The 27,990-nt window shown below is 42.3% G+C and overlaps 1 long non-coding RNA gene across 1 annotated transcript; it reads right to left on the reverse strand.

Annotated features, from left to right (window-relative positions):
• Positions 1 to 27,789, reverse strand: LOC143836993 (uncharacterized). The gene is made up of 8 exons (XR_013230880.1): positions 27,665 to 27,789; positions 25,221 to 25,241; positions 22,921 to 22,941; positions 21,808 to 21,831; positions 17,406 to 17,432; positions 15,683 to 15,706; positions 1,880 to 1,901; positions 1 to 300 (listed from the first exon to the last, which is right to left on the reverse strand). It is a non-coding gene; the product is annotated as an uncharacterized LOC143836993 (long non-coding RNA).
• Positions 27,790 to 27,990: the final 201 nt, after the last annotated feature.

The raw sequence follows: 27,990 nt of genomic DNA on the forward strand, positions 1-27,990 counted from the left end.
TCAGTTGTATTACATTTATTCCAAGCTTCTAACACATTCCCAGGCTGCAGTAGGACAGCTTTGATTGCTATCGGACCTTTATTACAAAAGCAATGCATTCAGTACATGTCGCCAATTTTTTTTCCCAACTGGACTAATATGATTTGTGAATCAAGGTGTTTGTTTGTTTGTTTGTTTGTTTATATTTCTATACCACCCATTTCTATGCACTTTGATTTTCATGGGGCAACAGCACAGAAGAGAAGAAAATTGACATCCACATAATATAGGATCTTCATGATCACCCACCGCCAATCAAGCCTAATGAGAAAATAATAGTTATTAGCACAAATATTCCCATAGAACAAAGACATCAGCTATAGTTCAAGATACTTTGCCACCTGAAGCAATATAGGTCCACTGGGGCAAACCCTGTTGCACTCAGGAATACGTCCTTGTTAATGTTTGAATATAATGAGGCAAATGCTCTTGTATAATGGAGAGTCAAGGCTGTGAGCTCTCGGACTCATTGCCACTGACGAAAGCCAGACTGAAAATGGAAAACAAATGAATCTAGAGACCGTTTTGGCAGAGTCAAAGTCTAAATAAATGACAAGAGACTTTTTATTTTCTTATACTTAATTAAGCCACTGGATAGATTCTGTCTCTCCTTTGTTACAATTTTTGGAATCGTCCACTTTTTTCGTGCAGCACTCAGGAATACAGCAGGCACTAGGATACATGCCTGCACTGTGTCTTTTGTGGGTATGTTCCTTCTCTACCTGATTCCTTCTCAGTCTTGGGATACAGCACAGTGCAGAGGTTAAAGAGTGGCAGACTCTAAGCTCAAATCTGATCCCCTACTGATATTCTATGTGCAGGTAGAGAGAGGCCTCTACAGAACAAATCAGGCCCCATAGGGCAGTGTGCAGCCATGTCCAGGCTTTCCAAGACCCCTCTGAACATGCATGGGCAGTGGAGGGGCCATTGTAGGAAACTCGCTGTATTCTCAAGTATCTCGGGCACCATATCCACATGAAAGATAAGTCAGAGAAGCTTCCCACAGCTGCCCCAGGTCCCATAGGGTCAGCAGGAGGCCTTTCCTGCTGGGGCTCTAACTCCCTTCCCCAGGTTCTTGCATGGGCAGGCAGCCATACAGACTGCACTGTGCTCCCTGGAGTTGACCTGTAGCCTGAATCTCTTCTTCCCAGCCACCTTGCTCTCTGTCCAATGTCAGGCCATTTCCAGGCCTTCTGTGACCCCCTGAACTTTAGCGGAGCATAGAGAGACCTCTACAGGCCACCCCACACCCCATAGGGCTGGTGGGCTGCCATTTCCAGGCCTTCTGTGACTCCCTCCAACTAGAGAAGACGACCCAAAACTAATTATTGATGTTTAAAATACATGCTCTCCTTTGACTTTTGGCATCCTCCCTCATCCAGGTCAAATGGCCCCATACATCAGCACCCTTACCCACCCAAATCTACGTAAAGGTATTTCACAAGCAAGGCTCAATGTAATAACATCTGCTCTCCTGGAAGGTAGATTTAAAGGGATACCCTCTGAAGACAGACTGTCCTTGAGGTGGTGGTGCCAGTGAGTCCCTAGCCCAGATGTTGTTATACTGTGCTTTTTATGACCGTCAATGTAAATCTTCCATGGAGAGTTTTTTAGCTGGTGAAAAGCGATGAAAACTTAGCAGCAGCTGCTATTGATGCAGAGAAGGAGTGGGTGATGAGAAGACATGCGGGGGAGGTTCTAGGGCAGCAGGAAGGCGTGCACTGCATGAGAGCATCGCGCTTGACCTGGACATGGGCTCAGGGCACCTTAGAAGGTGGGTAATCATGGCATTCCAAAAACAGAAGGGGGGGTTCACGATAGTCATAAATGTAATACTTACTAGGATTCTCAGCGATAGGAATCTACATGTGAAAAAAATCAAACAATTATTCCTTGATGTTCATGTTCATGTTCATGCTTATGCTCAGTCTCTTTCTTTCTTTCTTTCTTTCTTTCTTTCTTTCTTTCTTTCTTTCTTTCTTTCTTTCTTTCTTTCTTTCTTTCTTTCTCTCTCTCTCTTTCTTTCTTTCTGCCTGCCTGCCTGCCTGCCTGCCTGCCTGCCTGCCTGCCTGCCTGCCTGCCTCCTTCTGAGTTAGGGATTAATGGCAGACACTTTCACAGTTGTGAAAAGAAGCAATTAAAAGAGATATGTTGCTAACTCCATCCATATCCACCCAAGCATGGAAGCATAGTCATACATCACTAACCTTATAACATTTATATTCCCCTTATGCTTGGAGGAGCTGGGAGAAGGAGAGAATTATCTCAGGAGCTGACTCAGGAGCTGACTGCTAGCTCTGCCCTCTGCTGAGTAGGCCTTTGTGCTATAAAAGGCTCCTGCTGGCCAGAGGAAGGCAGTGCTTGGAGTAGCTGGGACAAGGAGAACATTAACTCAGGAGCTGACTACTAGGACCACCCACTGCTGAGTAGGCCTTTGTGCTATAAAAGGCTCTTGCTTGCCAGAGGAAGGCAGTGCTTGGAGGAGCTGGGAGAAGGAGAGCATTATCTCAGGAGCTGACTGCTAGCTCCGCCCGCTACTGAGTTGGCCTTTGTGCTATAAAAGGCTCTTGCTTGCCAAACAATACCCAAAGGACTCTTGGGGTCTGATTAAACCAGAATGGAGCCAAGAGCAAGAGCTAAAGGACTCTTTGCTGTTGACTTTTCGCCTTAGGATCAAGCCGAAGGTTTCACTGAAGTGTAGGACTATTTATGGAGCAGTTCAGATGAATCAAAGTGGCATGAAGACTGAAGAAGGTTGTGTAGTGACATGTACCATCTGTGGAATGTTTGTCTTTTTACGTCAGGGGGACAATTTTTACAAATGCAGCAAGTGCAAATTAGTGGCTCTGCTGGAGAAGAAGGTCCGGGGATTAGAGAAAATTGATTACACAGCAGGAGGAGGAAATCTATCAAAACAAAATCAGGAGGACCTAATACAGGAGGGTGATAATTGGAAGGATATTACACATAGGAGTAGAAGAATAAGTAGAAGTTCTGACCCACTGATGATCAGCAATCAGTTCTAAGATCTGCTTGAAGAGGTTGATTCAGAAACACAGGAGCATGTGCAATCCCCCATGAAGAATAAGCCCCAACATAGACCAGGAAAAAAGTCACAGGCCTCCACAGGTGAGAGTTCTAGGTCTTCTCTCCCAGCGAACCCAAAAAGCTCAGGAAACACTTCACAGTTCCCCACAAGAAAGAGTTTTAGTTATGCTCCCAATTGTAGGGGGAAATTGATACTGGTAATTGGGGATTCCTTGCTAAGAGGTGTAGAGGTGGAAGTGTGTAGATCTGACTTGTTGTCTCGAGAGGTCTGCTGCCTACCTGGTGCATGCATCAAGGATGTGACAGAATGTCTGGACAAGCTCATCAAGCCTACAGATCATTACCCCTTCCTTCTCATCCATGTAGGAACAAATAATACTGCCCAGCAGAACATAGAGCATATTAAAAAAGACTTCGTGGATCTGGGGGGAAAAGGTAAAGGATCTGGGATCACAGGTTGTGTTTTCATAAGTCCTTCCTGTAGGTGGCCAAGGCATAGGAAGAGAGAAATATTATGCAAGTAAATTACTGACTATATCAATGGTGTCGACGGGAACAGTTTGGATTTCTGGGTCATGGTCAACGGTGTCAATATGAGGGGCTATTATCAGTAGACAGCATGCACCTCACAAGGGATGGGGAAAGTATTTTGGTAGGACCCTTGCACACCTGATGAAGAGGGCTTTAAACTAGACACAAAGGGGGAGCGAGATGTAAATTCAGAACTTGGTGTGATGGCAGGATCTGAACATGAGAAGATCTCAAATCTACAGGGAATGTTACATAAGCAAGGAACTACTAGCTTACAAGGAAGTTCAAAAACCAAAACCATGAGGCACACAAAGGATGGATTACGACGTCTCTACACTAATGCACAGAGTAAGGGAAACAAGCAGGAGGAATTAGTAGTCTTAATAGAGGAAGTGGGCTATGACCTAATAAGAATCACAGAAACTTGGTGGGATAATATTCACAATTGGAATACTAAAATCAAGGGGTACAATCTATTCAGAAGGGATAGACAAGAAAAGAAGGGGAGAGGTATAGCAATATATGTTAGGAATCGTTATACTTGTGAAGAAATACAGGTACCCGAGCATGAAAGTTCATTTGAGTGTATTTGGGTAAATATCAAAGGAGTAGGAAATGAGAGTGGTATTATTGTGGGGATTTGCTATAGACCACCAAGCCAGTTAGAGGACTTGAATGAGATACTGCTAGACCAAATTACACAGTTTTCAAAAAAGGGGGATACAGTGGTCATGGGTGATTTCAATTACCCAGATATCTGTTGGAAGACCAACACTGCTAAAAATGCAAACTCCGTTAAATTCTTAACTTGTCTTGCTGACAGCTTCATTTCCCAGAAAGTAGAGAGGGGAACCAGGGGCTCTGCTATTTTAGACTTAATTCTCATCAATAGGGAAGAACTGGTAGATGAGGTGGAAGTAGTGGGCACACTTGGTATCAGTGACCATGTGCTTTTGGAATTTTCGATTATGGGAAAGAGAAAACCTTTATGTAGTTGTACATATAGACTGGACTTCACAGACTTAAAGGTATGTTTTGTAGAGTTCTGTGGTCAGAAGGACTTAAAGAGATGGGAGTCCAAGAGGGCTGGGAGTTTCTTAAAAGTGAAATACTGAAGGCTCAGTCACAAACAATTCCCTTGAGAAGAAAAGATGGAAGGAGCCTAAGGAATCCAGGTTGGCTCCATAAGCAATTGTCAAATGATTTGAGGAATAAAAAAGAGTAATTTAGGAAATGGAAGGAAGGCCTTATTACCAAGTATGAGTATAAATAAATAACCAATAATTGTAGGGGGAGTGTTATAAAAACTAAAGCTCAATAGGAGCTTAGGCTAGTAAGAAATGCTAAACATAACAAAAAAAGGCTTCTTTAGTTATATTTCAAGCAAGAAAAAGAATAGGGAAACCGTAGGACCACTGCAGGGACAAGAAACTGAAATTATAACAGATGATGAAGAGAGGGCTGAATGGCTTAACTCTTATTTCTCCTCAGTTTTGTCTTGTGAGGAAAATCATGATCAATGTTGTAAAAATGTAACACAACACAGGGGACGGGAATGGTGGCCTAGGATCACTGTTGGAGCAGTCCGTAAACACCTAGTTTCTTTAAATGAAACAAAGTCTTCTGGGCCAGATGAACTGCATCCAACTAAAAGAACTTGCAGATGTCATCTTTAAAATTCTGTCCATTATTTTTGACACTTCTTGGAGAACAGGTGAGGTGCCAGAAGATTGGATGTGGGAAATGTTGTTCCCATCTTCAGGAAAGGGAAAAAGGAGGATCCAGGTAATTATCGACACATCAACTTGACATCTGTCACTGGCAAAATTTTGGAACAAATAATCAAACACTGCTTCCTTGAGCAGCTGGAACTGAGAGCTGTGATTTCTAAGACTCAGCATGGGTTTTGCAAGACCAACCTTATCTCTTTTTTTTGAGAAACTGACTACCTTGCTGGATCAGGGGAATGCTGTGGACATAGTTTATCTGGATTTCAGTAAAGCTTTTGATAAGGTTCCACATGATATTCTTGTTCACAAGTTGGTAAAATGCAGTATGAGTCCTAATTCTGTCAGGTGGATCAATAACTTGTTGACAAATCATACCCAGAGGGTACTTGTTAATGGTTCAGCATCTTCTTGGAAAAGAGTGACAACTGGAGTACTCCAAGGATCTGTTCTGGGGGCTGTGTTGTTCAACATATTTATAAATGATTTGGATGAGGGATTAGAGGGGATACTGATTAAATTTGCAGATGATACTAAACTGGGAGAGGTAGCAAACACAACTGAAGACAGCAACAGAATACAAGATAATCTTGATAGGCTCGAGAAGTGGGCTAAACTGAATAAAATGAAGTACAATAGGGACAAATGTAAAGTTCTGCATTTAGGTAGAAAAAAACAAATATAAGATGGGAGAGATTTGTCTTGGCAGTAACATGTGCAAAAAGGCTCTAGGAGTCTTAGTAGACCATACATTGAACATGAGTCAGCAGTGGCTAAAAAGGCAAATGGGATTTTGTGCTGTATCAAACGGAGTATCATGTCCAGATCACAGGAGGTGATGGTACCGCTTTACTCTGCTATAGTTCGGCATCACTTGGAGTACTGTGTTCAGTTTTGGGCACTCCAGTTGATGAGGGATGTAGACAAACTGGAACGTGTCCAGAGGAGGGCAACAAAGATGGTGAGGGGTTTGGAAACCAAGACATGCAGAAAGGTTGGGGGAGCTTGATCTGTTTAGCCTAGAGAGGAGACGACTGAGAGGGGATTTAAAAGGGTGCCATATGGAGGATGGAGCAGAATTGTTCTCTCTTGCTCCAGAGGGACAGACCAGAACGAATGGGATGAAATTAATTCAAAAGAAATTCCATCTAAACATCTGGAAGAAATTCCTGACCGTTACAGCAGTTTCTCAGTGGAACAATCTTCCTTGGGATGTGGTGGGTTCTCCATCTTCGGAAATTTTTAAACAGAGGCTAAATAGCCATCTGACGGAGAGGCTGATTCTGTGAAGGCTCAAGGGGGTGGCAGGTTACAGTAGTTGAGCGATTGGGATGTGAGTGTCCTGCATAGTCTGGAGAGTTGGACTAGATGATCCATGAGGTACCTTCCATCTCTATGATTCTATGATTCTATGTTTTTCTGAATGGCAATTGTACCAAAAGGACTGATTTGTTATTTTAGCAAGGAATAATTCTACGATTCTATGATTCTAATTATCTGAACGTCATTATCATGATGCATATTCGTTGAATATCTTCATTATGTTCTTTACTAATTTACCACTAATTAACTCTCTCCATATATCTGTACTCCGATTATTCCCATTTTATTTTCTGAGGAAACATGCATGCACATGAAAGCTCTCACTTTTGTTGCCCCTGGACTCAAATTTTGTTCTGGTACTTCAGACCTACATGGCTACGCACCTGAAAACTCTGTTCATCAATGGTGATCAGGTAGTCAATTCATCATTAATTTTTGGGGCTATTTATAATTTGTTTGTGCGCATTCGCCAGAACAGGCTACTTACCAGTGACTCTACACTGAGCAGTGACAATCCTGGAGGTATTTTGCATTTTTATTTTTTATTTAAAAATAACCAGTTTAGACCACTTGATTATACTATAACTAGTAATTAAGCCCGCTGTAAAAAAAATACAGCGGGCGCTAGCCGTTCCCAACCACCCTGGCAGTGCTGCCCGGGCAGGTGGGAAGGACTGGGCCGCCCCCGAACCACCACCACCACCCCGCCGTGGAAAACGCCATGCCAGGGCCCAGGCAGCCCGATCGCGAGCTCGGTGAGGCTGCGATCGTGCCGTGTGGGCCCTGGGGAGCCATTTTCTTCCCTCCCCGGCACAGGAAAAGCCTCCCCAGGGACCAGGCAGCCCGATTGCGGCATCACTGAGGCCACGATCAGGCTGCCTGGGCCCTGGGGAGGCTTTTACTCACACCTGGCACAGGAAAAGGCTCCCCAGTGCCTGGGCAGCCCGATCGTGGCCTTGGCCCGGGCCCTAGGGAGGCTTTTTCTTCCCTCCGCTGCCCATCTTCTGTCCTTGGCCCGGCCACTCCCTACCTCTCTGCTCAGCGGTGAGGTAGGAAATGGTGGCGGTTGGGCCAATGCACCCAACGTTGAAGGGGGGCGGATTCATCAGTCTGGCAGCAAGGGACCAATCGCGAGCCGCACAGAGCGTGGCTCACGATTGGTCCCTTGCCGCCAGACTGACAATTGGAAGTCCAAATTGGCAGGTGCTTTGCACCTGCCGATAGGTCCCTACGATTGTCAGTACAGGGGAAGGGGCCAATAGGCACCCTTCCTCATCCCGGACAGGGCCCGCCCTCGGGGCCCTTCCTCTTTTATTCTTTCCACTCCACAGGAGTGGTTAAAGATAGTTGTTCTGCATTGAATATAGTCTGTTGAAAAATTACGCTGAAATGCTTTCTGTATGGAACAATTCATAGCCCTGCCACCTGTTATTTTGCCATCTCCACATGCTAGACTCAATTAGAAACTTAGTGACATGCTTTGTTCCCTAATGCTGTTACTAATCAGCATAACCAAGGAGCATCTCTGCATGACTAATAGAGCACCTGAGACAGGCAGGATAGAAATGAATCGGTGAAAATCTTCTTTCAGAAACAATGCTTAAAAGATGCTTCAAGTACCAAAGAGGCAGTTCATCATGCAGAGAAAAATCAGTTTCGCAGAGTAAATTCACTCTCCTGTGCAGAGATCAGAAAAATCACAATGGATTTAGTGAGTTTTCATCAGCTTTTCCATAATGCAGAAGAAGACTTGGAGTTGCCTTGTAAAGGAGAGTAATAAACTTTCCCTCTCTCCCATTTGGGATGGGGGGGGGGAATCAGAGGCATATTGGTTCATGAATTTACTTGGCAGATTTTTATGTCACCTCTCTAGGGACCTCTCTAGGGAGGGAGGGAACGAGCTGTGGGGAATCCTCCCTCACCTGCCTACCTTCCCCCTTCCTTCCTGGGCCTTCACCCACCACAGCTGTGAGGGCTGAAGTGTTGCTAGACAATTGTGTGGCCTAGTCAGAACAGAGCAGGATGAGGCAGTGGTCACTCCACCTGGATAGCATTTGGAGTGGAAGTCTTTTGTCAGCCTGACCCTCCAGCCCAACACCGTTGCTCTCCGCAGTGGAGGGGGGCTTCCCTCATGTACTGCGAGTTGAACCTTGCAAGTACTACTGCAACCATCTGTGGGGTGTGCTGGGATGGGGTGCTGGGATGGTCTGAAGCAGCAGAACAGCATTCAGGTACAGGGGCATGTTAAAGATTGACAACCTTTCATTCAAGTTACAAGCTTATCTGGCCATAACCTTTTGCCAAGAACACTTATGCATGCACACAAAAGCTTCTGCTCAGCCATTGATAGGTGGGAGGGAAGAAGAAACCCAAAGGGAAGGGAGAGGAGAGGAGGAGTGTTTGTAAGAAAGGGGGTAAGAGGATGGAGGAGAAAGAAAAATGGATTGGGGGAAAGAGGAAGGAGAGGAGGAGAGAGAAGGAAGGAGAGATAGAGGAATTAAGAATGAGAGGGAGGGAAGCGAGAAAGGAATGAAGTTGGAAGAAGCACGAGGAGGAGGGAGTGACTGGGAAGGATAGAAGACAGATGGGGATGGGAGGGGAGAGTATTTTATACAATAGTGATTTAAAAAATGTGATATTGGGTGGGCGGAGACATGGCACTTAGATAGCTCGAATACTTCGAGCTCCTGTTCCACTGAGGGTCAATCTCTGCTGTGATTGACAGAATCGGGTTTTGGGTATGCCAACCTACCTACCAGCTACTCAGGAATTTCTTGTGAATCTCTGGGGCTTCTCTGTTCCACAGGGAAATTAATATTCCCTGGAACGCAAGCTCAGTGTGCACAGGGTCCAGTAAGTGCCGTTCACCATTTTAAAACTTTCTCCTTTCCTTTCAACTCCGCAATCTACAAGCTCTTACTTTAATCTACCAAGCTAATTGGATTCCTCCCTGCAAGACTTTCGACTCATCACAACTCCGGAGTGAAAACAACTGGCAGACATCAGATCGAGCCTACAAACAGTGAGTGGGGTTTTCCCCCGGCACCTTCTCCCCTGGAACAAACTCTCGGCGTGGAAAGCTGCTTTCTTTAACTTAAGCAAGCTAGAGTGACAGGAAGATAAGGGAGAGAAGGTAAAGAAAGGGGTTAAGGCAGCCAGAACATCCCCGCGCCACTGATTATAAACCGGAGATTGAAAAGCAGATACAAGAATCTCGCGAGAGCGGTTTGCCAGATGAGAAATCAGGCTTGGAAAAGCTTCAACAGGTCATTAAAGCGACAGGCGACAGCTGATGAAGAAAATAGTTTTGGTTTCCCATTGACAGCTACAGGGACTAGAGTGTGCAAAGAGACAAAATTCTATCTGGAGTGCTATCCTTGGTTTTTTTTTTCTCTCTCTGTTTTGCTCTGTCCCGTTCTGTATCTCTTTTTTTTTCTTTTTTTTTTGGGCTGATCTCCCAGGACTCTAAGTTTTATAAGGAGAGACTGATAGATTATCAAGACTTTGCTGCCATCTAGTGGACAAAAGGGGTCACTGCTGGCCTTCTCCTTAAAAGTGGACAAAAGGACATACTTTTTTCTTTTTTTTTGTTTTCTCCCCCTCAGGTTGCTGTGATTTTTAGTATATTGCTTTTTTATCAGTATTTTTATTCTATTTTTTAATCACCTTTTTTCTATTATTATTCTTTTTCTTTTTAAACCTTCTTTTTGCCCTGGATTTACTTTTTCTTTTTTTTCCCCATGCTCTTTTCTCTCCCTTTTGCTCTCAAACCATATCTAACACACCTTTATTTTTTTATCTCCTTCTGCTTCTAGAGGCACCTGACAGGTTAAGGTGCAGGTGCAGATAACCTGAACAAGCTCCCCATCTGTTGCTGTTGAGATGTTGTAGACAAGAAGGGTTGAAGAAGTGAAGTGGAGTAAAGCCAGAACATCAAGGAGGCACTGCAGGATTGGAGGGTAGAACACTGGTGTAATTATTTTTTATAACTTGGCTATAAGGTATATTGGGTATACCGGTATATATGTTGATTTAATAGTGTTTTGTAATAATAGAGTTTTAAGAGCGATATATACCAGGTGATATAACCACTTGTTGATTAATATAACTTGTATTCAATGTATGTCTGGAAAAAAAGATAGACAACTCCCCAAAGCTGATAGATCACCAAAAAAGAAATTAAAGGTTGATGTGACAGCCTTCTGGAGAAGAAAGAAGGATATGTCAACAGCTGCCAAAGCAAAGAAAATCAAGGAAAAAGAAAAAGAACTAGAAAGATTGAAACGGCAACAACAAGACCTAGAAGAATTGGAAGAAACCTCAAAAGAAGAAAGCATAGATATGGAAAAAATAGCCCGCCTTCTGGAGAAACAAAGCAAGGAGATAAAAGCTTACACGGATGAAGCACTAAAAAAACAATCTAAAGAACTCTCCAAAGAAATACAAGACATTAAGAAAGAACTCACAGATAGTATAGACGGAATAAAAACACTTGTAGAAGGAAATATAAAACAACTAAAAGAACACAATGCTAAAATTGAAAAACTGGAAGGCTGGAGAGCAGGAGCAGATGACAAGTTTGAAATCTTGCAGTCAGAAGTGAGAAGTAGGAACGTGAAGATCAGAGGGGCCCCGGAATCTTTTGGCAAGGAAGATTTAAAGAAAGAACTTACTGAGGCGATCGGTGCATACTTGGAGGAAGAAGAGGTAAAAACTGAGAAAGCTTACAGAGTAAATTCTAGAGCAGCCAAGAGAAACAACCAGCCAAGAGACATTCTCGTTGGCTTCGAATCTAAGTCAGTAAAGAACGCACTCCAAGGAAAGCATAGAGAAGATCCATTCACCCTGGAAGACCAAGAAGTTAAGATCTTTCAAGACTTGCCATCGGAGATACTACAAAAAAGGGCACAATTTCACTTCCTACAGCAAATTCTGATTGGACAAAACATTAGATATTTCTGGAAAATTCCATTAGCATTGGAAGTTATCTTACCAACAGGAAGAAGGATCATAAAAACACTACAACAAGCACAAGAATTATCGGATACCCTAGCCGAAGGCTCTGCATTGGCAGACGTACAGAGAAAACAGTCAAGCCAACAAGAATACAAGGGAGTAGCAAGAAAAGGTGCTGGGACCAAAAAGTAAAAATGGAGCTTCTGAAGATAGTTTCTGTTGATGTTAATGGATTAAATTCACTGAATAAAAGATCGAAAGTTTTCAATCAATTACGGAAACTAAAATGTGATATAATATGTCTACAAGAAACCCATATTGCACAAAGACATCAAAACTTATTGAAAAACAAAAATCTGGGGAAAGAATGGATTGTATCAGCAAAGGAAAAGAAAAGAGGGGTGGTGACATATATTGTAAACCCCAATATAAATGCGAAGATTATATCCAAGGACCCAGATGGATGCTTTTCTATCCTAAGGATTAAGCTCCCTGATGGTCAAAACTTTGTCTTGGTGAATCTATATGCGCCAAATAATGCCAAAGAGACATTTTACAGGGATTTTTTCTTGTCCAATTCGGATTTATTGGAAAATGAGGTAATGATAATCGGAGACTTTAATGCAGTCCAAGATCCATATTGGGACAAATCTTCAAGGAAAACAGGCTCAACATTTCCACCCTCTGCAAGATCTAACTTCAAAGACCTGGCTCTAGTGGACATCTGGAGAGAACATCATCCAAAATCGCGCCAATATACTTTTTATTCAAACAGACATGATGCTTACTCAAGACTGGATCAATGTTGGGCGTCAAAACAAATGTTACACAAACTGAGAACTTCAGAGATACTACCAAACACCTTTGCAGACCACAACCCATTACAAATAGAGCTATGTGTGAAAAGAGTCAGAATAAGAAGGTGGAAAATGAATAATTATTTTCTGGAGGACCTAAAGGTCCAGCAGATTTGTGAAGCAAGTCTACAAGAGTTCTTCCAACTAAATGTCACCCCAGACTCTTCATTGGCCACGGTGTGGGACGCCAGTAAAGCATATATGAGAGGTATACTTTTGCGACTTAACACTACAATAAGAAAAAGAAAGGAAAAGACCCTGAGTGAAATAAAAGAAAAACTGCAACAGACAGAAAAGCAACACCAAGAACACCAAACCAGAGGATTAGCAAAACAAATAAAATTATTAAGAATACAGAGAGACAACCTAGAGGCGGAGGAAATGAGGAAGAAACTTGATCATCTCAAACAAAAAAACTTTGAATGGGCAGATAAACCCGGGAGATGGCTGGCTCAAAGATTGCGGGAGAGCTATCAGAAGCATAGCATCACAAAGTTATCACATGAAGGCCTGAATTATAATAATGAAGCAGAAATTCATTCATGTCTTACCCAATTTTTTCAGAACATATATACAAAAAAGGAACAAAATATAGACCCTGGAACATTCTGTCAAAAAATATCAATGAGCAAATTCACAGACCATCACAGAAAAATTCTCAATCAAAGAATTACAATGCAAGAAATAAATGATACAATAATGGCAACAAAAGCTCAAAAAGCCCCAGGGCCGGATGGATTGAGTGCAATATATTACAGGAAGATGAGCCACGTTGTCGCCCCACATTTATTTCAACTATTGAATGAGATTATAGACAATCCTGGAAAATCCGTCCCAAAATCATGGCAACAGGCCTCAATAACACTTATTCATAAAGAAGGAGGAGATATGAACTCACCCAACTCGTATAGACCAATCTCTCTGTTAAATGTGGACTATAAAATTTTGGCAAAAATTTTAGCAGAAAGACTGAAAAAATGTATCGGAGACGTTATACACCAAGATCAAACTGGATTTATGCCAAGAAGATTAATGAGGAACAACATAAGATTTGTTTTGAATGTGGCAGACTACGTGCATAAAGAAAAGTTGCAGGCCGCTTTTATATTCCTGGATGCGGAGAAAGCTTTTGACAACGTTAGTTGGGACTTTCTGTTTGAAACACTGAAAGCAACCGATTGTGGTGGTACTTTCCTGGAATTCATCAGACAAATATACTCTGAACAAGAAGCTAGAATTTTAGTAAATGGAATGCTCACAAAACAATCCATTAAAATAGGTAAAGGTACCAGACAAGGATGCCCTTTGTCTCCATTGTTATTCAATCTGGTACTAGAAATGCTGACAACTAAGATAAGAGCTACAGAGGAGATCATGGGAATTAAAATCAATGATCAGGAATTTAAATTAAAATGCTATGCTGATGATGTAGTGTGTACTGTCATGAACTCAAAAGCGTCAATTCCCCCCCTCCTGGAACTACTGAAAGACTTTGGGCATTATTCAGGATACAGAATAAATGATAAAACAAAAATCGTTTTACAGGGAACTACAGATCTTGATGTGCAAAATATCAACTGAAAAACCAGATGTGAGACAAATCCCAAATGGGTGAAATATCTGGGAATCTACCTAGACAAAGACTTCCAAGAACTCTTCACTGGTAACTATGAAAGACTATGGAAGACTATGCAACTGGATATCAAAAGATGGAACGAGTCAAAACTGTCCTGGTCGGCTCGAATGGCCACGGTCAAGATGAACTTGTTGCCCAAATTTAACTTTTTGTTCCAAATGTTACCAATAGTGATCCAGGAGAAAACACTAAGAAAATGGCAATCAGTGATCAACAAATTTATCTGGAGTGGAAAAAGGCCAAGAGTTGCTTTTAAAATACTTCAAGATGTGAAGGAGAGAGGAGGCCAAGGTGTTCCTAATCTAAAACTATACAAAAACGCAGCAGCACTTACATACATAGTGGAATGGATTCGGGAACCGCACTCAAGAGAATTGGTATTTGAAAGAAAAACCATGGGTAACAGTTTCCATGAAAGACTATGGCCAGCAGGAAAACAAAAACAAAAAGCAGTAGCAAACATCTGGATTAGTGGGCTCTTGAACGTATGGTCAAGATATAATAAGAGACTATCCCCAGCACCATCAATATTGAAATCGCCAATTGAGGCATACTTTGGGAAAGCTCAACAGAAAAGGTTGACTTGTCTCCAGTACAAATACTTAATATCAAAGACCGGCAAGTTCAAGGATATACAAACAATAAAGAAAGAAGGAGTAGAAATTCAATGGTTAGAGTACAACCAACTAATATCTAGATTCAAAGCAGAGTTTCAGCAACCGTTAAATCTAGAGGCTCCAATACCAGAGTTTGAAAACTTAGTAATCCAAGATAAAACACATTTACAGGGCCAAATATATAAATTGTTATTAAGGTATGAGACAGAAATGGAACGGGTTAAGCCATGTATGATCAAATGGATGCAAAATATTGAGACTAATGTGACAATGGAACAATGGGAGTTAGCATGGTCTAGAATACCAAAGTATACTAATAGTCAAATACTTAAAGAAAATTGGTATAAAATGTTTTATAGCTGGTATGTAACACCAAAAGTGATCGCTAAAATTGCCAAAAATTGTAATAACAAATGTTGGAAATGTGATGATAAAGTAGGCTCTTTTTTTCATATGTGGTGGAGATGTGAAAAAGTTTATAAGTTTTGGGCAAAAATACATATTATTATACAGAAAATGTGGGGTCTTAGATTTCCTATGAAAGCTGAAGCTATGTTATTAAGTGTTCCTCCGCAGTGCCTCCCAACCCATACACAAAGCTTTTTCTTCTATGCGACTACGGCAGCAAGACTAGAATTGGCCAAGAAATGGAAAACGCAAGAACTACCCTCGATAGAAGATTGGCTGAATAAACTAGCTGACTTTGCCAAGATGGCTAAACTGACACTAATAGTTAATGGAAGAACAGAAGAGGCCTTTCAAGAACAATGGGGCCCTTACCTGAACTGTTTAGGAAAATAATACAAAAGGGATTGAAACGTGGAACTAAATGTATTAAGTGAAGAGCATAACCCTTCTTTTTTCTGTGCTAACAATGTAGATTGCATGTATTTCACTATAATTCTGGAAAATAAAAATAAAAATCATAAAAAAAAATGTGATATTCACCACATCCGGATTTTCAATGAGAGTCTGCATAAAAAAACATAAAGCAATTATTCCTTCATGCTCAAGGTTTCCTCCCTTCCTTGCTCCCTCCCTCTCTCCCTCCCTCCCTCCCTCCCTTCCAGTTTTTAATTTTCCAACTTTTTATTTTACCAACTTTTTAAATGGTCTGTTTCTGTGTTATGGATAGCTTCCTGATGTTTGTATCTGATGGCTTTTTTTCAATGGCTTGTTTTTAGAAGGAGAGTTGGTTTATATGCTGCTTTTCTCTACCAGGAGTCTCAAAATAGCTTACAATCACCTTCCCTTTCCTCTGACCACAACAGACTTTCTTTGAGGTAGGTGAGGCTGAGAGCCGTGATATTACTGCTCATTCAGAAGAGCATTATCAGGACTGTGACTAGCCCAAGGTCAAAGAGCTGGCTGCATGTGGAGGAGTGGGGAATCAAACCCGGCTCGGTAGATTAGAAACTGGCTCTCAACTATACCAAGCTGGCTTTTATCATTCCAATCTGGCTTTCAGCAATTGTTCTGTTACACTACCAAGCTTGCAATTCTAACTCACACTCAAATATAATTCTAAACATTAATGACATCATAGCCACTGAGGGAGATGCCTGGGCTCACGGAGATGCTGCTGATGCCACCTCCACCCAGAGAGACTTTGTGACAGCCCCCTGGGCCTGCAGAGGCTGCATGGCCACAGCTGCAATCACAGCCACAGCCACAGCCTTCCCTGCCAGCCACCCCCTGACTCTTCTAGCATGTTCCCCATGGGGGGGACTACGGACGTCATGTCCGTATTCACATCCATTTTAGAGGGCGCGTCAGAAGATGTGTTCCACATTAATAACACGAGACTGTCCAAGGTGGTGTGAAATTGACAAAACTTTTTGTTTTGTTTTAGAAAATAGAACTGGATTCCATGGGTTGATACTTTTGCCATGGAACTTTCCTCCAGATTCAGGCTGGGAAATTCCTGGAGATTTTGTGGTGGGCCTCATGGAGTTATTGTGTTACCAAGTAAAGCAGCCATAGTTTTGTTTTCTACATAGAAGCTTCACAGCTGAAGTACAAACCTGATCCTTCAAAACACTTTTATGCAACACAGGCGTGATAGGCATTTGCAGTTTCCTCAGATTGTAGGGCTGTGTTCTGAGGGTTTTGCTCCTAACATTTCACCTGTATCTGTAGCTCGCATCTTCCGAGGTCTGTCACAGCAAGATGCATATCTCTCTGTGGCAATGCACATCTTGGTGTGACAGACCTCTGAAGATGCCATTCACAGATGCAGATGAAATGTTAGGAGCAAAACCTACCAGAACATGGCCTCACAACCTGAGAAAACAAACAAACAAAAAAACAGTTGATTCCAGCTGTGAAAGTCTTGGACAATAGATAGAAGCCATGCCTTAAATTTACCACCCTGACTCATGAGACTCCCTTCTTTTAGTTTCTCTCTCACTTTCCAAGACCAACAACATTCTCTTGATTTGTTATATCTTAGTTTCATACTAAATCCAGTACAAAACATTTCCCTTCATTCATCAACCTGTGTCTGACACTGTGAATTGATTGAAACACTACCTCAATACATGGGTAAATTGTTTTTCAACTTAAATCTTCAAAACAACGAACAACCATTGGGTAATTGTGGTAGCACTGAAAAACTGGAAGTGGAAGGGGGGGTATCTTTCACAATAGTAATAAAAGTTATGATACTCACACTTTCTTGAGCGTCAACTACAGGACTCTATACAAAAATATAAAGCAATTATTCCTTCATCCTCATAGATCCTTCCTTCCTTCCTTCCTTCCTTCCTTCCTTCCTTCCTTCCTTCCTTCCTTCCTTCCTTCCTTCCTTCCTTCCTTCCTTCCTTCCTTCCTTCCAAAGTTCATGACTGATCTACAAGCTATTTCAATAAAAACATGTATTCCTATTGGACACAATCTATACATCTTCTCCATTTTAGGGTTAGATTTCACGGCTAAATGAGTGCCCTTCATTGGTTTTCAAGGACAAAAAGTCATCTAGATTAGGTATGTCAAAGGAACTTTCACACACATTAAAAATGCAGTTTGAATCCACATTCAAAGCACTCTTTTTCATTTTTCTTTTTTTTTCTCCCTTTTCCTTTTTTGGGAAAAATGAATCTGAGTTTGGGGATTGGCTGGATATTTGGCTCTTCTGGAAACGCCAGTGCATTCCAAATTTGTGGAGATGCAAGAGATTATGGAATAGATAACTCCTCTTCTTAATAACTAAGGGTGTCAGCCTGGAGTGGGAAGAAGCACGATTTCCCCCCACCCAAACGCATAGCTAGGACTGCAAAGAACAGGAGCAGATTTCTATTGTCACAGATTAAAGAGATATAAACTTGTTTTCCTGCTCTCTTTTGGAATGAGGGGCTCAGATGGAATTCCCTAGTGTCATATACTTGGCAGATTTTTATGCTACATCTCTAGAGTCCTACTTGAGTATATATTCAAATAATTTTTATTTTAAAAATCCAATAACACAAACTGGGGGAAGGGTGACATCTCATGTCACCTTTGCAAACCTGGAGAAAAGAAGCAGATCATTTCAAATGCCATTTATTTATTTATAAATTTATTTATTTATTTATTTATTTATTTATTTACTTACTTACTTACTTACTTACTTACTTATTTATTTATTTATTTATTTATTTATTTATTTATTTATTTATTTATTTATTTATTTATTTATTTATAGATTTCTATACCGCCACTCCCCGATACTTCTCGCGGCGGGTTACATCATAAAATTCTAAAAACAGTATAACCCAAATAGAGGTTAATAAGATGGATCAAAATCACAGTGCCCCCTTGTTTTCTTTTGGTAAAAGGTATCCCCTGTGCAATCACCGGATCATGCCTGACCCTTGGGGTGACGCCCTCTAGCGTTTTCATGGCAGCCTCAATACGGGGTGATTTGCCAGTGCCTTCCCCAGTCATTACCGTTTACCCCCCACCAAGCTGGGTACTCATTTTACCGACCTCGGAAGGATGGAAGGCTGAGTCAACCTTGAGCCGGCTGCTGGGATAGAACTGCATGTCTGCTGCCTTACCACTCTGAGCCACTAGAGGCTCTTTTGGACAATAGGCCAAATCCTAGAGTTTTAACTGATGTATTAATTAGGGATTATATTTTACTGACTTTTCCAGTGGTCTGCTTCTATTGTATGGAGGGGTTGATGCTGTTTGTATCTGATGGCTTGTTTTCAAAAGCTTGATTATATTTTGCCATGTTGTTTTAACTGTAAGCCAACTTGAGCAGGACTCTGAAGAGGTGCCACTGAAATATCCAAAATTCATAAAAATGTCTACCATAATATTCATTCCCATCTTGATCCATTCAATTGTTTAAATTAAAAACTGCCTATATTCCTCAAGGCCACTTTCCTGTCTGGAGTTATTTGGTGGAGGAGAAAGCTCCCTTTTTGTAATAGTTTAAACTGGAGCAGGCTAGTAACTCTTACCCCCTTAAAGTCCTACTGTATTCCTCAACATGGTGAGGGGTGAACTGCAGAGGTCATAGCACACAGGGCAATTACATAGGCATGGAGAAGGACATAGCAACACACCCCATCTTTCTTGCCAGGAAAATTCTATGGAAAGTACGGCAACTATGGTATGCAGTGGTAGGCCCCTCAGGCCATGAAGTACTGAATAAGCCACTGGGGAAGGGCGACAGCTCTCTACCAGTAACCTGGGCATCTATGGACACTTAGCTGCCAATGTAGCCCATGGAGAATGCAAAGGCCTGAGCCAAAGGAAAATCAGAAAGATTGCAACATGGAATGTATGTGGAATGTCACAAGGAAAATTGGCTATTGTGAAATCAGAAATGACTCAACTTAACATCAGTCTGCTCGGCATCAGTGAACTACACTGGACAGACAATGGCCACTTTCCATCTGAAGATTTTGCAGTCTACTATTCTGGTCATGACAGTATCAGAAGAAATGGTGTGTCCTTTATTGCGGATGACAGCTCATGCAGCGGAAAGTTACACAGCAGTAAATGACCGAATTATGTCCATCCGAATTTGGGGAAAGCCAATGAACACAACGGTTGTACAAGTGGATGCACCAACCAAAGCTGCTGATGAAAATGAAATTGAAGATTTCTATGTGAAAGTGCATGAAACAATAAGACAGGGGCCTCAAAAGGACATGATATATGTTTTTGGGGATTTCAATGCCAAAGTTGGAAATCAACAAGAACAGGGCATCTGCGGTAGGCTTGGACTAGGTGAGCGAAACGAAGCTGGTGACAGACTTATCCAGTTCTGTCAAGAAAACACTAACTTCTTCTATGACCTACTGAAATTCCGTTTATACACCTGGACATCTCCAGATGGCATACACTGCAATCAGATTGATTTTATCCTTTACAGTCAGAAAAGACGGAGCTCCCTTCTAGCAGTAAAAACATTTCCGGGAGCAGATTGTGGCTCTGATCATTAACTGTTGGTGGCCAAGTTGAAAGTCAGATTACTTAATATCAAGAAAAATGTACCTCCAAGGACGTTTAATGTCACCAGGCTTCCACCAACATATGCCATAGAAGTGAAGAACAAATTTGAACGGTTTGATACTATTGAGAAGCTACCTGAGGAATTGTGGCAAGAATTTCAGTCTAATGTCATAGAAGCTGCTTTAGAACATATACCATACAAAAAGCCGGAAAGAAGATGCAAATGGTTAACATCTGACACCATCAAAATTGCTGAAAAATGAAGAGCAGCAAAAGCTGCTGGTAATAGAAACGAATTCAGAAGGCTAAATGCAGATTTTCAAAGTGCTGCCAAACAAGATAAAGAAGTGTATTGGAGGCAACTATCCAAGCGACTGGAAGAAGCCTCTTTTCTCAGGTGAAACAAGTCCGGAGCACCTTCATGGCTCATAAAGTGACCATCAAAGACAAGAATGGAAATACTTGACTGAGAAGCCAACATCAAGGATCGATGGCGACAATATGCCGAAGAATTATATGCAAACACCAAGGTGCTTCAGTCACCAGCCAAAAACACCCAACATGAATTGGAACTGCCTATACTTGAAGAAAGAGCCTCTTGTGGTGCAGGGTGGTAAGGCAGCAGAAATGCTGTCTGAAGCTGTCTGCCCATGAGGCTGGGAATTCAATCCCAGCAGCCGGCTCAAGGTTGACTCAGCCTTCCATCCTTCCGAGGTCGGTAAAATGAGTACCCAGCTTGCTGGGGGGTAAATGGTAATGACTGGAGAAGGCACTGGCAAACCACCCCGTACTGAGTCTGCCATGAAAAGACTAGAGGGCATCGCCTCAAAGGTCAGACATGACCCGGTGCTTGCACAGGGGATACCTTTACCTTTACCTTTATACTTGAAGAAGAAATGATCTGGGCCCTGAAACAGCTCCCAAATAATAAGGCAACTAATAAGGCAGTTCCCACTGTCATGATGGTCAGTCCATAGTCTGAGGAAGAGTGCTTGCACAAGAAAGCTCACGCCTTGAAGCAATCTTTGTTGGTCTTTAAGGTGTTACTGGACTCTGATTTTATTGTGCTACTTCAGACCAACACGGCTACTCATTTAAATCTACTTAAAAAATAAATGCTTCTCAAGACTCTGTCGTGTTGCGGAGCCTGGGGAAGCATTTTTAAAAATCTTTAGAAAGAGCCATAGTAGCAGAAGCAGGAGAGGAGTAGGTGGCCTGAGTGAGCAAGCTGCTGGCTTTCCCAGCTATTGAGGGAGAGGAAGGAGGCAGCCCTAGGGGTAAACTGCACGGAGCTTTTATTCCAATCCCAGGTCGATTCAGCCCCATCCTCCTTCCTTTGTTCCTTCATTCCTTACACACTTCCTACCCCTCTTTCATTTTTCTCCTTCTTCCCTCCCTCCCTCTCCTTCCTTCCCAACTCTTCTCCCTCCCTCACTACCTCATTGCATTCTTCATTGCTTTTCTGGGGCAAAAACTGATCTAGATATGGGTATAATGCCCTTAAACTTAAATCTTCAAAACAAAAGAAGCTCATGCATTTCATGCATTTTCATGCATTTCAGAAGCAACATTGGAATGGGAAGGGGAGAATTTTTCAAAATAGTCATGAAAGTTGTGATACTCACATTACTCTGAGAAGGACGTTCACCCTAGATGTTTAAAAACAAACAAACAAACAAAAAAACAACAAGCAATTATTCCTTCATGCTCATAGTCTTTCTTTCTTTCTTTCTTTCTTTCTTTCTTTCTTTCTTTCTTTCTTTCTTTCTTTCTTTCTTTCTTTCTTTCTTTCTTTCTTTCTTTCTTTCTTTCTTTCTGCCTGCCTGCCTGCCTGCCTGCCTGCCTGCCTGCCTGCCTACCTACCTGCCTACCTGCCTACCTGCCTGTCTACCCTTCTGATGGCTTCTTTTTCTTTTGACATGTTATTACTGCAAGCTACCTTGAGCAAGACTCGGAAGAGGTGGCATAGAAATATCCTGAATAAATAAAACTGCCTATTGCAAAGTTCAATCTCTTACTGAACATTTAATATTTTATATGAACAACTGCCTTTATTCTTTAAAGTTCTGTCCTGTCCACTCTTATTTCATGAAGGAAAAAGTCTTCATGTTTGTATAGTTTAGAGGGGAGTATGCAACAGGCCAAGAGCCTCTTGTGGCGCAGAGTGGTAAGGCAGCCATCTGAAAGCTTTGCCCATGAGGCTGGGAGTTCGATCCCAGCAGCCGGCTCAAGGTTGACTCAGCCTTCCATCCTTCCGAGGTCGGTAAAATGAGTACCCAGCTTGCTGGGGGGTAAACGGTAATGACTGGGGAAGGCACTGGCAAACCACCCCGTATTGAGTCTGCCATGAAAACGCTAGAGGGCGTCACCCCAAGGGTCAGACATGACTCGGTGCTTGCACAGGGGATACCTTTACCTTTACCTTTTATGCAACAGGCCAAAACTGAGGTCAAGGTCAGGCAACAGGCTGTGTTGAATAATACTATGAATAATGCATAGTATCACAAAGTTCATTCTTATGCCGAATGCATCATGTTTTATGGGGGAAACAGCCATTACCCCTTAATGTTCAGTCCTGTCCACTCGTATTTCGTGGAGGAAAAAGATTTCATGTTTGTAATAGTTTAGAGGGGAGTATGCTACCATGACTTATTTTTCCCCATTCTTCTACTCTTAGAATTCGTGACAGAAAATAAAAGAAGAAAATAAGAGAAGAAAATAAAAGTTGTGATACTCACCTGAAGTGGCCCAAGAGCTCCCTACATATAAACAGTAAATAATTATCCTGGTGTATTCATAGTATCTTCCCTCCCCTTCTTCCTTCCCTTCCACTCTTTCCACCTTTTATTCTGTTCCTTTTCTGGGAGAGAAAGAGAAGCTGAATTTCAATTTACCTGGGAGTGACTTTCACTGAGACACTGAGTTGGAACAACCATTTAGCCTTTATTAAAGCCTCCACTCTTAAAATAATTGGGGCCATACTAAGATTCTATGCATCTAAGGGAGGATCTATTATTGATCCAGCGATAAAACTATTCATGGCCAAGGCCTTACCCCATCTCCTTTATGGTATCAAAGTCTGGGGAAGGAGGGATCACCTGATTCTAGTTGGGAAGTGATTCAGAATCACTTCCTTAGACGTATTTTGGCCTTACCAAAAGGAACTCCTGCTGCACATATGCGTGCAGAGTTAGGGCTTCCATCAATCAAGGCTCAAGTCCACTTTAGTAAAATTTTGGACACAACATAGGAAAAATACTACCAATTTAATACTCAAGCAGTGTTTTGAGCTAACCTTGAATACTGATCCTTTCCGACTTGCCTGCTATGTTAAAATACAATTACGGCATTCCATCCCAGATAATTTATTAAGAGCACAATTTATTAAGAGCACTAGTCTAATCTGAGTGATTGGATCTTTAATACTGATGCCTTGTTCCAGCTCCATACCTGTCAGACCTAGAACTTATCACCCATAGAAGGGCCTTCGCCCAAGCAAGATGCTCAACTCTACCCACTGCTGTGCTGGAGGGGCGCTACCAAAAGAAACCCCTTGCTCAGAGACTCTGTCCTTGTGCCAGCGGATGGATAGAGTCAGATGAACATGTGTTTCTGTTCTGCCCCATTTATGACACTATCAGACGCACCTTTATCCAGCCAATTCTGAACACTTACACGAGATCTTCCACAAAGGAGAAAATCAAGGTACTGCTTCAAGACGCAGATAAGCAAACAACTCTCTGCACAGCTAAATTTTGCACTGCCGCCATGAAATTGCGTACTCGGTATATGGATCAAAAAAATTATTTATGATCCAACCCTATAAGTACAAAGCCATTTTTTTTTAAACTGGTAACTTAAAGTATGTTTTAAATACTGACTATGATGTCAGACTTTTAACATTTTTATAGCATTGGCAGTTTTCCTGCTTTTTGGATTGTCTTGGTTTTAACTGCATGTATTTGGGTTTTGGTCTGAATGACCGTGAATAAATATTGATTGATAATACTGATGCCATACTGGATAGACAAACAATAATAAAATCTACTTGATAGCAAGGATCCTGAGCAGATCGCCCGCATTGCAAAATTTTTAGCAAAGGTTTTTAGAATCAATTCCTTGTTTTTAACAAAATTGAGTAACTCTGTCTGATTCTTATAATTGTACTATTTTGTATTTCCATACCTGTATTGTTCTTTATGCTAATAAAGGCTTTTGTATCTCTAATAAAATCTAATTTTTCTCCTTTGTTTAAACTATTCAAAATATTCCATCTCAGATCAGACTATTTGGTCTTTTTATTATCGGATACCAACCCCCTAATTAGTTATAATGTTTCAGTATTTGCATTAGCAGCAAGGAAAATGCGAGCCAAATTTATGCCATCAGACAGCTAGAAACCTGAATTCTTATTGTCTTTTATTATCTATGGACTACTGCATGTATTGTTCTAATTCTTTTACTGTTTTTATATCAACTGATATGATATTGATTGTATTGTAATGGCCTACGGCTGGAAACAATGAAGTCTTACACTTTGAAGATTGGTTGGATGTCGGGCTCCTCTAAATTCCCATCCTGGAAACTTCAGTATATTCCAAATATGTGGAGATTCAGGAGATTACGGAAGAGATTCCTCCTGTTCTCAATAAGTAAGATTTCAGTCTGGAGTCTGAATCAGATCACGTCTATTCTCTGCTGATCAAATCTGTTCTTCTCTGCCCAACCTACCAGCTAGATCTGTAAAGAACAGGAGCAGATTTCTAGTGCTCCTGAATAAAGGAGAAAAACAAACTTTCCCCCTTTCTCTTTTGGAATGTGGGAATCAGACAGAAATTCCGTTTTCTTCCCGGTTTTTCAGATTAGAGTCTTCTGGCTCTAAAAGACAGTAAGCAAAGGGACCTAAAAACTTTCAAAGGTGTGAATCAGAAGTGTTCTGTAAACCACCATACCAACAGGCCCCTAGGTAGCAATAGCTTACCAAAAGCAGAATAATGATGGGATTTTTCACCTTAGTCATAAAAGTTGTGATACTCACCGAAAGTAAATCAACAGGAGCCTGCATATAAATAGTAAGTAATTATCCAGTTGTATTCATGGTTTCCTCCTTCCTTCCCTCCCTTCCTCTCCCCTTCCCTCCTCTCCCTCCCTTCCTGTATTCCTCAAAATGTCATGACTTATCTGCTGAGTTTTTCAATGAAAACATTAATTTCTGTCGAATACAAACTGTATTGGGCCCTTCTGATTTCCCATTCTGGAAATTTTAGTGTATTCCAAATATGTGGAGATGCAGGAGATTATGGAAGAGATTCCTCCTGTTCTCAATAAATAAGTTTTCAGTCTAGAGTGTAAATCAGATCACGTCTATTCCCCGCTGATCACATTGTTTTCTTTTGATCACAATAGTTTCAAAATCAGCCTTGATTTTGCTACTTTATTGTTTTTCCTGGGTAAAAAGGTCATTGTTAATTGGCATCTCAAGGGAGCTTTCCCTCATACTGAATATTGCACCTTCAATCCATTTTCTCTCCACTTGCAAACATATTTTCCTGTGTCATGACAAAATACACTTGCGTACCATTGCTAAGGTGACCATCCTAAGTATTTTGACCTTCATCCAGCTGCATCGGTCAGTATAAAATAAGTGGAAGACCGAAATAATATATATTTTTTCAGCTGAAGCAAGAGTAGCAAGAGAGAGATAAGAAATTGTGTATCTTTCTGTGTTTGAGACAGGAGGGACATAGATAGGAAGCAAAATTTAAAATCATGTGTTGTGTGTGTGTGTGTATGTGTGTGTGATGCGGGGGTTATTGGGGGATGAGTGAGTGTGTAGGTGTGTTTTAGGAGACATTGGGGATGCAGAAAGAAGGGGTTACAGAAAAGGTTAGGGGGAAAATAATGGGAGGAAGACCTGCATTGGGGAGGGAGACTGAAAGAGGGATGACTAAGAGAGACCCTTTATGCATGGCGGCAGCTACTCCATGCTTCCGTCATGCTGTTGTGGTGGGGCAGGATGCCCCACCGTTCCCCATGAACACACAGGGGCGGGGCACGCAGGGCTGCCTTGGCGTAGCGTGTGCACATGTGCTTTGCACCGTGGCTAGCAGGGTAAGTGGCAGCGGCTGAGGGGAGGTGGGGAGAAGCCAGGGGGACTGGGGAGGCGGGCCCCCTCCACATGCTTTGGCGAAGGCATGGGGATGCCCCTGCCGGCTCCATGGCTTCGCGGAGCCCGCAGGGGCGTGCAGTGTCCATACAGGGACAATGTAGGTTGGGGCCAGGCGGGCCAAAAGGCCCAGCGCTGGCAATTATGTACCGTGCCGGCCCCGCAGGATCCAGGAAGCTGCAGAAGTTCCCTCGTTTGCATAACACGGGCCTTCCATGGCCCTGCGTTGGACCATGCCCGCACTGGTGGCGGGAGCTTACATAATTGGGGATTTTCCCCAATGCCCTGGCACCGCCAGTATGCCTGTGCATAATGGGGTCACAGAGAAGAAAGGGAGAAAAAGGGTAGGGGAGGGAAGAAGCAAAAGCTGAGGAAATGCAGTGGCCTTTCCTTCCAAGTTCCCAGTTGTAGGTAAGTATGTACACATGCTTGTATATTCTGAAAGACTGCAAGTATAGATCATATGCTAGAATGAGATAAAGGATATGTGGAAACCCTGCATTTCACCATGATGGCTGCAATCCCAATGACACTTTCCAGGGATTAATAATAATATGGGACTTACTTCTGAGTAAACCTGATTAGGCTTGCTCCCTACAGCTTTCTTAGGAAAAGTGAATTTACTTCATCTATAGTTTCTTGGTGATTTATCTTACTCTAGTGCTGAGGGGGAAATAGGCAAGTGCACTTCACTTTTCCCAGTTTCTTTTCCCTCATGGGATTCCTTGTGTTGTGCATAGACCCATTATGCAAAGGCTGGAATGCCCAAAATGGTGGCGACAGGGCTTTGGGGAAAATCCCCAATTATGCCCGACGTCACCACCATTCAGAGCCCAGCCCGACCCAGACCCTTGGAAGACCCACATTAACAAAATCCGTGTTCTTCCGGAGTCCTGGGACTCCCGAGGGCGCAGAAGAGGGCTAGCCTCTCTGAGCCCTGTGCATAATTGTAACAGCCGGGCTTTTGGCCCGGCTCTTCCCCTGACCTCCCCTGACCTGCAGAGATGCCTCTCGCCCCTGCCAGCTGTGCAGAGTCTCCACTCTGGTGGGCAACCCCCGCGGGCAACCCCCGCCATGGTGGGAGAGCAGCATGCTGCTCCCCACCATCCTGCAGTGGGGGGGGGCCTGCCCCCAATCCACCCCCCAGCTGCTGCCGCCACTTAGAAGCACTCCCGGCTCTTCCGGCCCTGCGTTGCGTGCACAGGGCCATTGTGTGGGCACAGCCCCACCCCTGAGCGTACATTCTAACTCACACTAGAATATCATTATAAACATTAATTAAATGAGGGACCATCCAGAGCAAAAGGCAGCCTTACCGATATGGTTTCCTTTAGGCAAATGAGAAGGATGAAAATTTCAGCCACAAAGTACTGTCTCATCCTGTCTTCTTTTGGATGTCTTTGAGTGGCAAAGTGAACAGTGAACAGTGAATATCTTCTACCTGCTGTATTTATACCAAGAGTCAGGCTTGAAATCTCAGGCCTGTTTGCCAGATGTATTTGTTCCTTTGTCAAAAGGGACCAATCAGGAATAGTTAACAATATTTTTTTCATAGCCATAATTATGTGGAAGGTAAACACAGACTCCAAATGCCAGGAGCCAATTCTCTGGCCAACCACCTCTACCCTTTGTCTTAAATCAG

This window comes from Paroedura picta, chromosome 5 (assembly GCF_049243985.1).
Source record: "Paroedura picta isolate Pp20150507F chromosome 5, Ppicta_v3.0, whole genome shotgun sequence".
NCBI lineage: Eukaryota > Metazoa > Chordata > Lepidosauria > Squamata > Gekkonidae > Paroedura > Paroedura picta.